General features: G+C 33.4%; 1 non-coding gene across 1 annotated transcript; it reads left to right on the plus strand.

Annotated features, from left to right (window-relative positions):
• The first annotated feature begins 10,794 nt into the window (after positions 1-10,794).
• LOC139879119 (small nucleolar RNA R71) lies at positions 10,795-10,901 on the plus strand. The gene has a single exon (XR_011769972.1). It is a non-coding gene; the product is annotated as a small nucleolar RNA R71 (small nucleolar RNA).
• Positions 10,902-11,172: the final 271 nt, after the last annotated feature.

Consider the following 11,172-nt stretch of genomic DNA (forward strand, 5'->3'; position numbering starts at 1 on the left):
TTTGAAAGATAGCAGCCTCAGCAAACCACCTCTCATGCCCGGGCAAGTCCCCCATATTGTAATGAAACGGCTCAAAGCGCGGCCGATCCCTCTCACCTACTGATAAGTGTCGGCGGGTGTCAATGGGTCTACCCTGCATGGTGGGATCATCCTCATCCAGTGGTTCCTGTGAACCTCGCCGTCTCCTACCATCCATAGTCCTTGGATCAGGCCTAAATCCCCTAACTCTCACCCCATTCACTGTTCGATCTTCTGAATCTGTGATTGCTGGATTAGCTGCAATTATCAACTGTTCATCCTCTATTCGAATGTACTACCAAGTGTGTAGTAATCTATGCCCTATCTCTTCTGACTCAGTTGCCCTTATATAACCAAATCTGTCAACACTACCTAAAACATGCATCCGGTAAAGGATTTTGGTGGCAACGGCTCCCAAAAATGGCACAACTGTTCTCAGGGCATTCCTTTCATTAGTAAATGCTTGAGCTAGAAGGTGTGCGACTTGCATATTTTGGTTGTGAATCATGGCGTGCATTAGGCGCATATCATTAACAGTGACAGCTGAAATGACCCGTCTATATTACTATAAATGCAGTACATTATTCTTTGGTCCCATAGCGAGGTATTTGACCTCTATATGATATGTTTTAGAAAATATTGCATTCGTTTCATGGAAAGCATACCATTATTATACATAATGCATATTTTAAACAAGTGGGAAATTATTTAAAAAATAATCACCATGATACGTCGGTTTCCAAATACTACACACGTGACATAACAGTCGAATATAATACATGACAAAGGTTTTATTGAATGCAACACTTCATTTAAACAAAAGCATGAGACTCCGTGCATAGCTTGCTCAGATAATGCAACAACGGAAGACTTTCTTAAGGACCTGAGAATAAACATGCTTAAACAGTCAACACAAAGGTTGGTGAGATACATAGGTTTAAAGCTAGCATTGACATAAATATAGACCACAAGATTTCATAGTTATAAATATTTCAATAAAGATATTCTATAAGTTGTTGAGCGCTTCGGTAACCATACTTAACCATTAATGTGGCATATTCCCTTTATTATGAAATCTCCCTACACTGTACCAAGTGTAGTAAAAATGAAGTACTATGCAACCGTTTATGATACTAGAGCGACTAGCCTGGTTGGGGTTGTCAAACCCGATAGATCTATCAATAGGATTCGCGCTTACATGTTCTTAGAAGAGGTAAATATTAGTTACCAAACTATTAGGGAAGATATGCAAGGTGGTACAACTCAACGTAGAATATATTTTAAGTACTTGTGTCCATAGCGTAAAACATAAAATGCATGTATTCTCATCCCAAAATATTTTTAGAGTTTAAAAATTGGACTATATACTCACGGTAGTAAAAGTATATTAATAATAAGTTTTCAACTTATTAAAAATATGGCCGTCATCCTTGGATTCACGAACCTGTAACAAATATATATGTATATCAAAATGTAATACAACTATTATTCATATCATATCTTCAATCACATGTGATTGTTTAAGTTCATATTTTCAATCACGTGTGATTGTTTAAGTTTATATTTTCAATCACGTGTGATTGTTTAAGTTGTCAAGTTAGCAGTCCAATGTTAGTAGTCCACAATTAGTAGTCCACAGTTAGTAGTCCACAATTAGTAGTACATAGTATACACGTGTGGTATAAGACTCAATCATGACCCACAATACCGCTATTGTAGTTACACGTATTGTGTATGTGGTGTCTTTTGATTTATCCGACGTATTGTGTAACCACGACATGTTAGAATACATATATAATACAAGAAAAATTAGCTAGGATATGGTTAGTATAGATTTTAATGAATTAATCCCGTAATCAAATTATCCATTTCTAACCAATATTGTTTTGCCCATAATTTCTTCGTTATAAATCCGTTTTGAGTGAATCAAATTGCTATGGTTTCATAACGAACTATAATTTGTGAAATTAAACTAAAAAAGTGGTGGTTTATTGTTAGAGTTACAAGTTATAATTCATATTTGAAAGAGGTAGTCATTTCCGTCGAAAGAACGACATCTCGATGACCATTTTGAAAAACATACCACAATTTTGAGTTTAACCATGATTTTTGAATATAGTATCATGTTAATATGAAATATAATTTTCCCAGAAGAACAACTTTTAAATCAAAGATTATGATAGTTTTTAATTATCCAACCCAAAACAGCCCCCGGTTACACTACGACGGCGTATGTCCGGTTTTACTGTGTCCTTCGTGTTTCCAAGTTTTAACTCATTAAGTTAGTATATCATATAGATATAAAACATGTGTTAAGTTGTTTTTAAAAGTCAAGTTAGAAGGATTAACTTTATTTGCAAACAAGTTTAGAATTAACTAAACTATGTTCTAGCTTATAAACTCTTATATAGATAGCTATAGACATATGAATTGAACAAGAGTTAAAGTAGAGTTTTTACCTCAAGTTTAGAATGTAAAGTTGCTGGAAAGAAGTAGTAGAACAAAACTTAAGAGAGTTCTTGCAAGTGTGTGTGAAAATTGGAAGTAAAATTTGGAAAATGAATGTCTAAAAGTTAGTTAGAAATGGTGCTTATTTATAGGCTTGAAAATTTGGTTTTTAGTGAAAATTTCTAAGATAAGTTAAAATGTATTAAGTCATGGATGACATATTAAATTGATTAGGTCATGGATAACATATTACTCAAATAATTTCAAATTTCTATTGGTATATACCAATAGTAAGTACTTCTAGAAACTGTGTATAATACTGGTAAAACTACCGTATGAATGCGAGTAGAATTCTTGAGGAAATTGAACGGAAATACGAGTATAGCTATCCTTTATATGTATTGGTATATTATAAAGTGTATTCAATACCTGTAAGGATGTATTTATACTCGTAATACATTATATGTAAATACATTTTAACATAAGTTAATTACGTCGTTTAAATAGTAACATATATATTGTTCAAAAACTCTTTAAATTAGTAGTATGAAAATGTATATATAATACTTTGTTAATATACTTAATGAGATATTTAATTATCATATTTTCAAGTTAAATCTATATACACACACACACACACACACACACACATATATATATATACATATATATATATATATATATAATTATATATACATATATATATATACATACATATATATATATATATATATATAATTAATACTAGTTATGACGTTCGTAAATCGTAAGAATAAAAGGGTGGTCAACTGCTTATGTAAAATTCTTTCCGGAGGTTCAAGACTTATTAAAATTCATTGCTTATTAAGTCGAAATTATTAAATCATGTAAATAGTTTAAGCAAGTAGTCGAAAAAATCCGGGTCATTACAGTACCTACCCGTTAAAGAAATTTCGTCCCAAAATTTGAAGTAGTACCTATTCAAGGGGCGGTGTTTGTAAACAGATGTGGATACTTCTGTTTCATCTGGTCCTCTCTTTCCCAATTGAACTCGGGACCTCTTCGAGCATTTCAACGAACCCTAACTATAGGTATGTTGCTTTGCTTGAGCTGTTTGACTTCACGGTCCATGATTTCGACAGGCTCGTCTATAAAATGCAGTTTCTCGTCGATTTGGATTTCTTCAAGAGGAACAGTGAGGTCTTCTTTTGCAAGGCATTTCCTTACATTCGAGACGTGAAAGGTATTGTGTACTCCAGCAAGTTATTGTGGTAGCTTAAGTCGATAAGCCACTGGTCCAATATGTTCGATGATCTTGAATAGTCCTACATATCTTGGGTTAAATTTACCCCTCTTACCAAAGCGTATCACACCTTTCCAAGGTGAAACCTTTAACATAACCATGTCATCAACCTGAAATTCTAACGGCTTCCTTCGAACATCGGCATAGCTCTTTTGACGACTTTGGGCGGTCTTCAATCTATCCTTGATTTGCACAATATTTTCAGTAGTCTCTTGTATGATTTCGGGACCAGTTAGTTATCGGTCTCCTACTACATTCCAACAGATAGGGGATCTACACTTCCTTTTGTAAAGTGCTTCAAATGGTGCAGCGTTAATACTCGTATGGTAACTATTGTTATACGAGAATTCTGCTAATGGTAGATATTTATCCCATCCATTTCCGAAATCGATCACACATGCTCTAAGCATGTCTTCAAGAGTCTGAATAGCCCTTTCACTTTGCCCATCGGTCTGAGGATGATATGCAGTGCTCATATCCAGACGAGTCCCTAGAGCTTCATGTAGTGATTGCCAAAACCTTGACGTAAACCTACTGTCGCGATCGGATATAATGGAGATAGGTACTCCATGTCTTTAAACAACTTCCTTCATGTATAATCGTACCAATTTCTCCATCTTATCCATTTCCTTCATAGGTAGGAAATGTGCAGATTTGGTGAGACGATCGACAATTACCCAAATGGTGTCATAACCCCATGCAGTCTTTGGTAGCTTTGTGATGAAATCCATGGTAATACATTCCCATTTCCATTCTGGGATTTCTGGTTGTTGAAGCAGACCTGACGGTTTCTGATATTCCGCCTTGACTTTGGAGCAAGTGATGTTATGCGAGGTGTATACGAAATAGTTATATTTTTATTGTGAAATACTATTAAATACGATACAATTTTACACAAGTTATTTATTTATTTATTGAATGGGATATACCTAAACCTTGCTACAACACTTATAGGCAGTGTACCTAATCGTAGAGTAGTGTAATTTTTAGTAAGTCCGGTTCGTTCCACAGGGATCTTGTGATACGTACTATATTTTTATAAACTATATTTATATAAAATATATATAATTATATAAGTAGTAATAATATTATATAAAAGGGGAGTTTTACCGTTTAATGACCGGTTTGTCGATTTTATATTTTAAGCATAAAGATAAATGACGATAATATAAATGACAGAATTTAAATTGCGATAAAGTAAATTGCAGTAATTAAAATGACAGTAAATAAAGGTACGATGAAATATGAAATAAAAGTATTATGCTTATTCAAATTAACCTTATTCCCGAAGTCAAATATTCTAACTAATTAGGGATTCGAACTGTAACAAGGTTTTAATACTTTGTTAATAATTGCACCAGGTTATCGACTGCGTGTAATCCAAGATTTTAATACTTTGTTAACAATTACACCAATTATCCTTGTATGTAATCCACCCCTGTTTTAATGAGATATGAATATTAATTTACCCACTTGATCAGAATGAATAATCAATTACCCAACCCGAATAATTAATTAAATGATCGTAAAATATGTCGTATAAACGTCACTAAATAGAACATACATAATCATTTTAATAATTATTAGATTAACTAATTTGAAGATAGGTTCGATAGATTCTAATGAGTTGTCATTCGATTAGACAATACCCCATATCTATTAATAGTTAATAGTCCAATGTCCACAAGTGTCGGTCTATTAATAGTTAACCCCGTCTTACTATTTAGTCTAACATCACGATTACTTTGGCTCAAATAAGCATAATAATAACTTAGTTACGAGACATTAATTTAAAAAGGAAGAACATAACTTACAGTGGTGATTAATCGCGTAGCGTTGCACGGACAGAATTTCGACTTAAAACCCGTAAAACATTCTTAAAATAACCTTATTATTATTAACTTAAAATTAAAATTATATTATATATATATATATATATATATATATATATATATTTATATATATATATATATATATATATATATATATTTATATATTTACGTTACATAGAAAGGAAAAGAAAAAGAAGTGTTTTTGCTCGATCAGAACCCGGCTTTTTATAGGCTAAATTCGAGTTCCTGTTCACCATGCGATCGCATGAGGATATATTACAGAAGCCATGCGATCGCATGGCCCCTCTGGCCAGCTCACAATCCTTTGTTTTTTAGTTTGCCGACGTTTTTTAATATATAATATATATATATATATATATATATATATATATATATATATATATATATATATATATATATATATATATATATATATATATATATATATATATATATATATATATATATATATATATATATATTTAAGAATTATTTGTATATTATATTATATTCATGTGCATAGTTGACTTGTCATTTTAGCTCCGTTGCGTCGCGCGTTGAAAGTTGGTTCATGTCCTGGTTCCGGATTTTCGAACGTCCTTTCGTACTATTTAATATCTTGTACTTTGCGTTTCACTGCTCGTACTCTTGTAACTTTTAGACGTTTCTTATCAATAAATTGAACCACTTGGATTGTACTTTGTACTTTTGAGCTTTTTGGTCATTTGCGTCTTTAAATCGTCGTTTTCTTCTTTTATCTTCGCACTTATTTATTTAAACGAATATTACATAAAAATAGAACAATTGCAACTAAAAGCTTTACATATTGGAAGGATATTGTGCCTAAATATATGTTCATTTGGAAAACTATCAAATATCCCCACACTTGAGCGTTGCTTGTCCTCAAGCAATACAGAACTTGAAATTAAATCACACTTCACTCGAATCACTTTTTTTATTCTCCCACTTTATACATCAGTGATTTTGATACGGCGGTATAAACAATGATAGTAACGATGTGGTTTACAGTCCCACATGACTATTAAAAATTTAGATCCTTTAAGGAAATTGGATCTTTATGAAAACATTTGATCTTTTGAAAATTCATTCTAGCTTTTACCCTAGATAAGTTTTCCGGAATAACCCTTCACCGGTGTTTGCAAAATGTTTTTGTGGATTTTGTGGGTTTCATATTTTCATTTTTAGCTCAAAAACTTGCAGTTTTGTGTCACCCACTTGCTAACCTTGTATTAGGAAAGCACACGTCCAGTATGCTTGCTCCGTATATTACCTTTCGGTAAACTACCGTCCGGTTGTAAAGGAAAGCGTTGAACTAGCAACTGTTAAGGCAATGTCTAATGACATGCAGATGTTCATGGTCCACAACGTGTCGGATGCAATTACTATCCTTCGTAGGAGAAATAGTAAAGATCACCCTATAATTTTTCGGTCTGGCACAAGGTCCTGTCTTCGACCATGCTATGCAACCACCGTTCTTACGGTTGACACCCAATTTGGTTCAGGTGACTTAATGAATTCCAGGTGAATTCTTAGGATTTTACGTTCAATGGTAATGAACGCATTGAAAATAGGTTTTCATAAAATAAATCGGTTTTAATTTGATCAAAATATTTTCTCGTTCAAGCTCGAGTTTAGATATCATCGAATTCCATGAGTTTGTAATTCTCAACCTTTAAAGTCAATCTCAAGGATTGAGTAATATCAGGCTTAAAAGCTGATTTTTAATCTTTAAGGAGATTATCCTTTTTGGGGGTCTGATTCATTAGTCTTATCAAGCTAATTTGCACGACGCCCTCCCCATTTTACGAGACAGATCCTCTCATGGATAGGATAAGTCTGACCACTTGGCGAACCTGTTTGATGTTGAGGTCCGTGGATTTCCAGCTGATTTTGGGGAAAAACTTTTCAAGGTTTTTTGTAGACTCTACAACTGGTCTGGACGACAACTTCTTGACCTAAATCAAGAAGCGCATGTCTTTTTCAGAAGACTTTACTTCCTTTTAAAGATGGAATTGATCCATCGTGTAGATCCATCTTTCTATCAAATGTATTACAGTAAATCTGGGTAAAACTGATTAGTATCGTCCAAAACAAAAGCACCTGAAATAATCTTGTACAAATATGTGATATATGTTTTAAATAACTTGGAAAATTCTTCCCACACTTAGCTTTTATTTATTTTTTTCTTTGCCTTTTTATTCTCCTATATTCCATTTTAAATGAATTCTAACGTTTTGGGTTGTTTCTCAATTTATGTCCTTTCTGAGGTAATGATAAATTCGGTATTAACACCTAGTTTTTATCGTTCATAAATATGTATAAACAGGATTTTGAATTCATTTAGTTGAAAATTTTTCAAATTTTCACAAAATTTGGCAATTAAACTAAGTGTAAACCCGAGAGAATTTATAACCCTTCCCCACACTTGAGATCATGCAATGCCCTCATTTGCATGAAATCAGACTATAATTATAAATTCATGAGGGTGATTAGTGTAGAAAAGTGATTAAAAATACCGAGTTTGCAAACATATTATTTTATATCACATTTGATATTTTGCGTCTTGTCGTCAAAATTAGTAGCTTTTGCTGAACTTTAATGCCATTCTTTGAAAGTGCGCTGTTTTACCCTGTTTTATACATAAACTACAAACATATTTATAATATATATATATATATATATATATATATATATATATATATATATATATATATATATATATTTAAAACCTTTATTTATTAAAACAAATTAAATGAATAATTTTTTAAAATTTTGTTTCCTTTTACTTTAGGTAGTTTCGGTATGTTTACCTACTCCGTCCCTCGACAAAATTTAAAATTTGTCGTTTTTAAAGCGATTGTTTTAAAAGCAAAGATTTTTGGGTTTTTTAATATTTTTTTGTATACTTTAGATCAATAATATTAAAAATAATGATAACAAAATTTGTCGCCCCGCCCTCGGGTAAAGCAATTTCGGTTCCATGACCTAGTCTTCAACTTACGATGAATTTTTAGAAATCATTTTTTAAACTTAATGAAATAAAGTAATTTTTTTTAAATTCACACACAACTTAAATTTAAAAATGCATATTAATTTCATACAAAACCTACAAAACAAAAATTCAGAATGGGGGAGAAAACTAGTTCTTTAGTGTCTGCTAGCGGAAAAGACCAATCGGATTCCATTCTCGGAACTACACGAGAACAGAACAACTAACTTTAGACAGCGTTTTCTTTTTAAAACATTTGAATCTCCCCACACTTAATTAGCTGTGGTGTCAAAATTGTGATTAACTTCATTGTCAATTTCTTTTGGACCATAATCAACTTGCATATCTGTGACTTTTGCTTTAAGCCATTGGCCGGATTAATATCCACAAATTCAACTAGTTTCGCCTTTTCTTTAGGCGATAGATTAGATACTAACCGGTTACATAACTTAAAGTTCCCCTTGGTTCTAGCATCGCGAATCCGTTTAATAAGTTTCTTCATTGAACTATTAATAACGGGGTCATTTAATTTCGCATCAACAACGGGATTCTTTGTTATCATGTTATCATTAGGTGTTACTTCATTTTCCCCACACTTGGGCGTTTTATTATTGTTAAGCACTACCGTTGGAGTTGGTAAAACAATATGCTTCTCATCGATCGTTTTTATCGGTTCAACGATTTTGGTTGGTGGAGATTTAGACTTTCTAATCACAAAGGTGACCGATTTGTCACCATCACTAAGTGTCATTCTACCTTTTCTTATATCAAATAATGCCCCGGTGGACGCTAAGAATGGTTGACCTAAAATTAGAGGAATGTTTGAGTCCTCTTCTATATCAATGACAATGAATTCGACTAGAAAGGTTAAATTACCCACTTGAACGGATAGATTGTCAGCAATTCCAACTGGGTGCCTAATGGTTTGATCAAAGAGTCGAACACTCATTTTTGTTGGACTTAACTCACCTACTCCTAATCTCTTATATAATGAAAGAGGCATAATACTCACACTCGCACCTAAATCTTCTAGTGCATCATACATGACACAATCACTAAGTAGACAAGGAACAATAAATTTACCCGGATCACCCACCCTGGGTGGAAGTTTTGGTGGAACTGTCTTCACCGGGTTTACTTTTACGGTTTTTGTTTCTTGCACTTTCTTATTCTTCTTCTTCTTTCCAGAGGTATCACAAACTTTATTACCTATCACTTGCTCATACTCAACTCCTTTTCTTGGAAACGGGATGGGTGGTCTGTATGGTATCACCACTGGCTTTACATGCTCGGTTGGTGGTGATGGTGTTGTAACTTCTTCATTGTTACTCACATCGAAACCCTTCCCATCTTCTGATGCTAGTTTTTCAGAATTCGTTGAAACCATATTAACATTCTCATTCCGATGATTTACTTCAGTATTACTCGGTAGCTTTCCTTGTTCCCTCTCACTCATCATGCTAGCAAGAGTACCTACGTGTTTTTCTAGATTCAAAATGGAAGCTTGTTGAGTTTTTAATGACTGATCAAACCTCTTATTCGTTTGGGTTTGAGTTGCAATAAATTGTGTTTGAGATTCCATTAGCTTTGACATCATTTTTTCCAGATTTGACTTTTTCTCTTCGGTTTGTTGTGGTGGTTTATATAAGCCAGGTATTTGTTGATTGAAAGTGTTGTTTTGAGTTGGTTGGTTATTCATACCTTGTTGGTTGTACGAGTTATTGTTTGGACCATTTGGATTGTAAAGAATGTTTTGATTTCGATTGAAGTTTGGCCTTGGCGGTTGATAATTATTCTGATAATTATTTCCCGGCCTTTGGTTCATGTAGGAAACATTCTCTCGTTATTCCATCGTTTGCTCAATGTAACAATCTTTCGTTAAGTGTGGTCCACCGCATTGCTCACAACTAATTCGTATTGTGTGAATATCCTTAATCATCTTTTCCATTCGTCTCTCGAAAGCATCTATCTTTGCGAAAACGGAATCAAAGTCATGGTTAGAATCGGCTCTAGCCACTTTAGAAGAACGAAAAATATCTTTTTCCTGATGCCACTCATGTGAGTGGGAGGCTGTGTTATCAATAATTTTGTGAGCTTCGGTTGTGGTTTTCTTCATAATGGAACCACAAGCTGTTATGTCGATGTCTTTTCGTGTAGCAACGTCACATCCTTGGTATAATATTTGTACTATTTGATAAGTATCTAAACCGTGTTGAGGACATCCTCTCAACAATTTTTCGAATCTTGTCCACGCCTCATATAATGTTTCATTTGGCTTTTGCGTGAACGTAACAATTTATCCTTGAAGTCTCATAGCTTTAGATGCCGGAAAGAATTATTTAAGAAATTTTTCAACTAAAACATCCCATGTGTCAATTGCTCCTTCAGGTAATGATTCTAACCAATCTTTGGCTTCTCCCTTTAAAGTCCAGGGAAATAGCATGAGATAGATCTGTTCATCCTCAACTTCTCTGATTTTGAATAGAGTACAGATCCTATTAAAGGTTCGAAGATGTTCGTTTGGATCTTCTTTTGGCGTACCACTATATTGGCATTGATTAGTTACCATGTGTAGGATTTGT

This window comes from Rutidosis leptorrhynchoides, chromosome 11 (assembly GCF_046630445.1).
Source record: "Rutidosis leptorrhynchoides isolate AG116_Rl617_1_P2 chromosome 11, CSIRO_AGI_Rlap_v1, whole genome shotgun sequence".
In the NCBI taxonomy this organism is placed as follows: domain Eukaryota; kingdom Viridiplantae; phylum Streptophyta; class Magnoliopsida; order Asterales; family Asteraceae; genus Rutidosis; species Rutidosis leptorrhynchoides.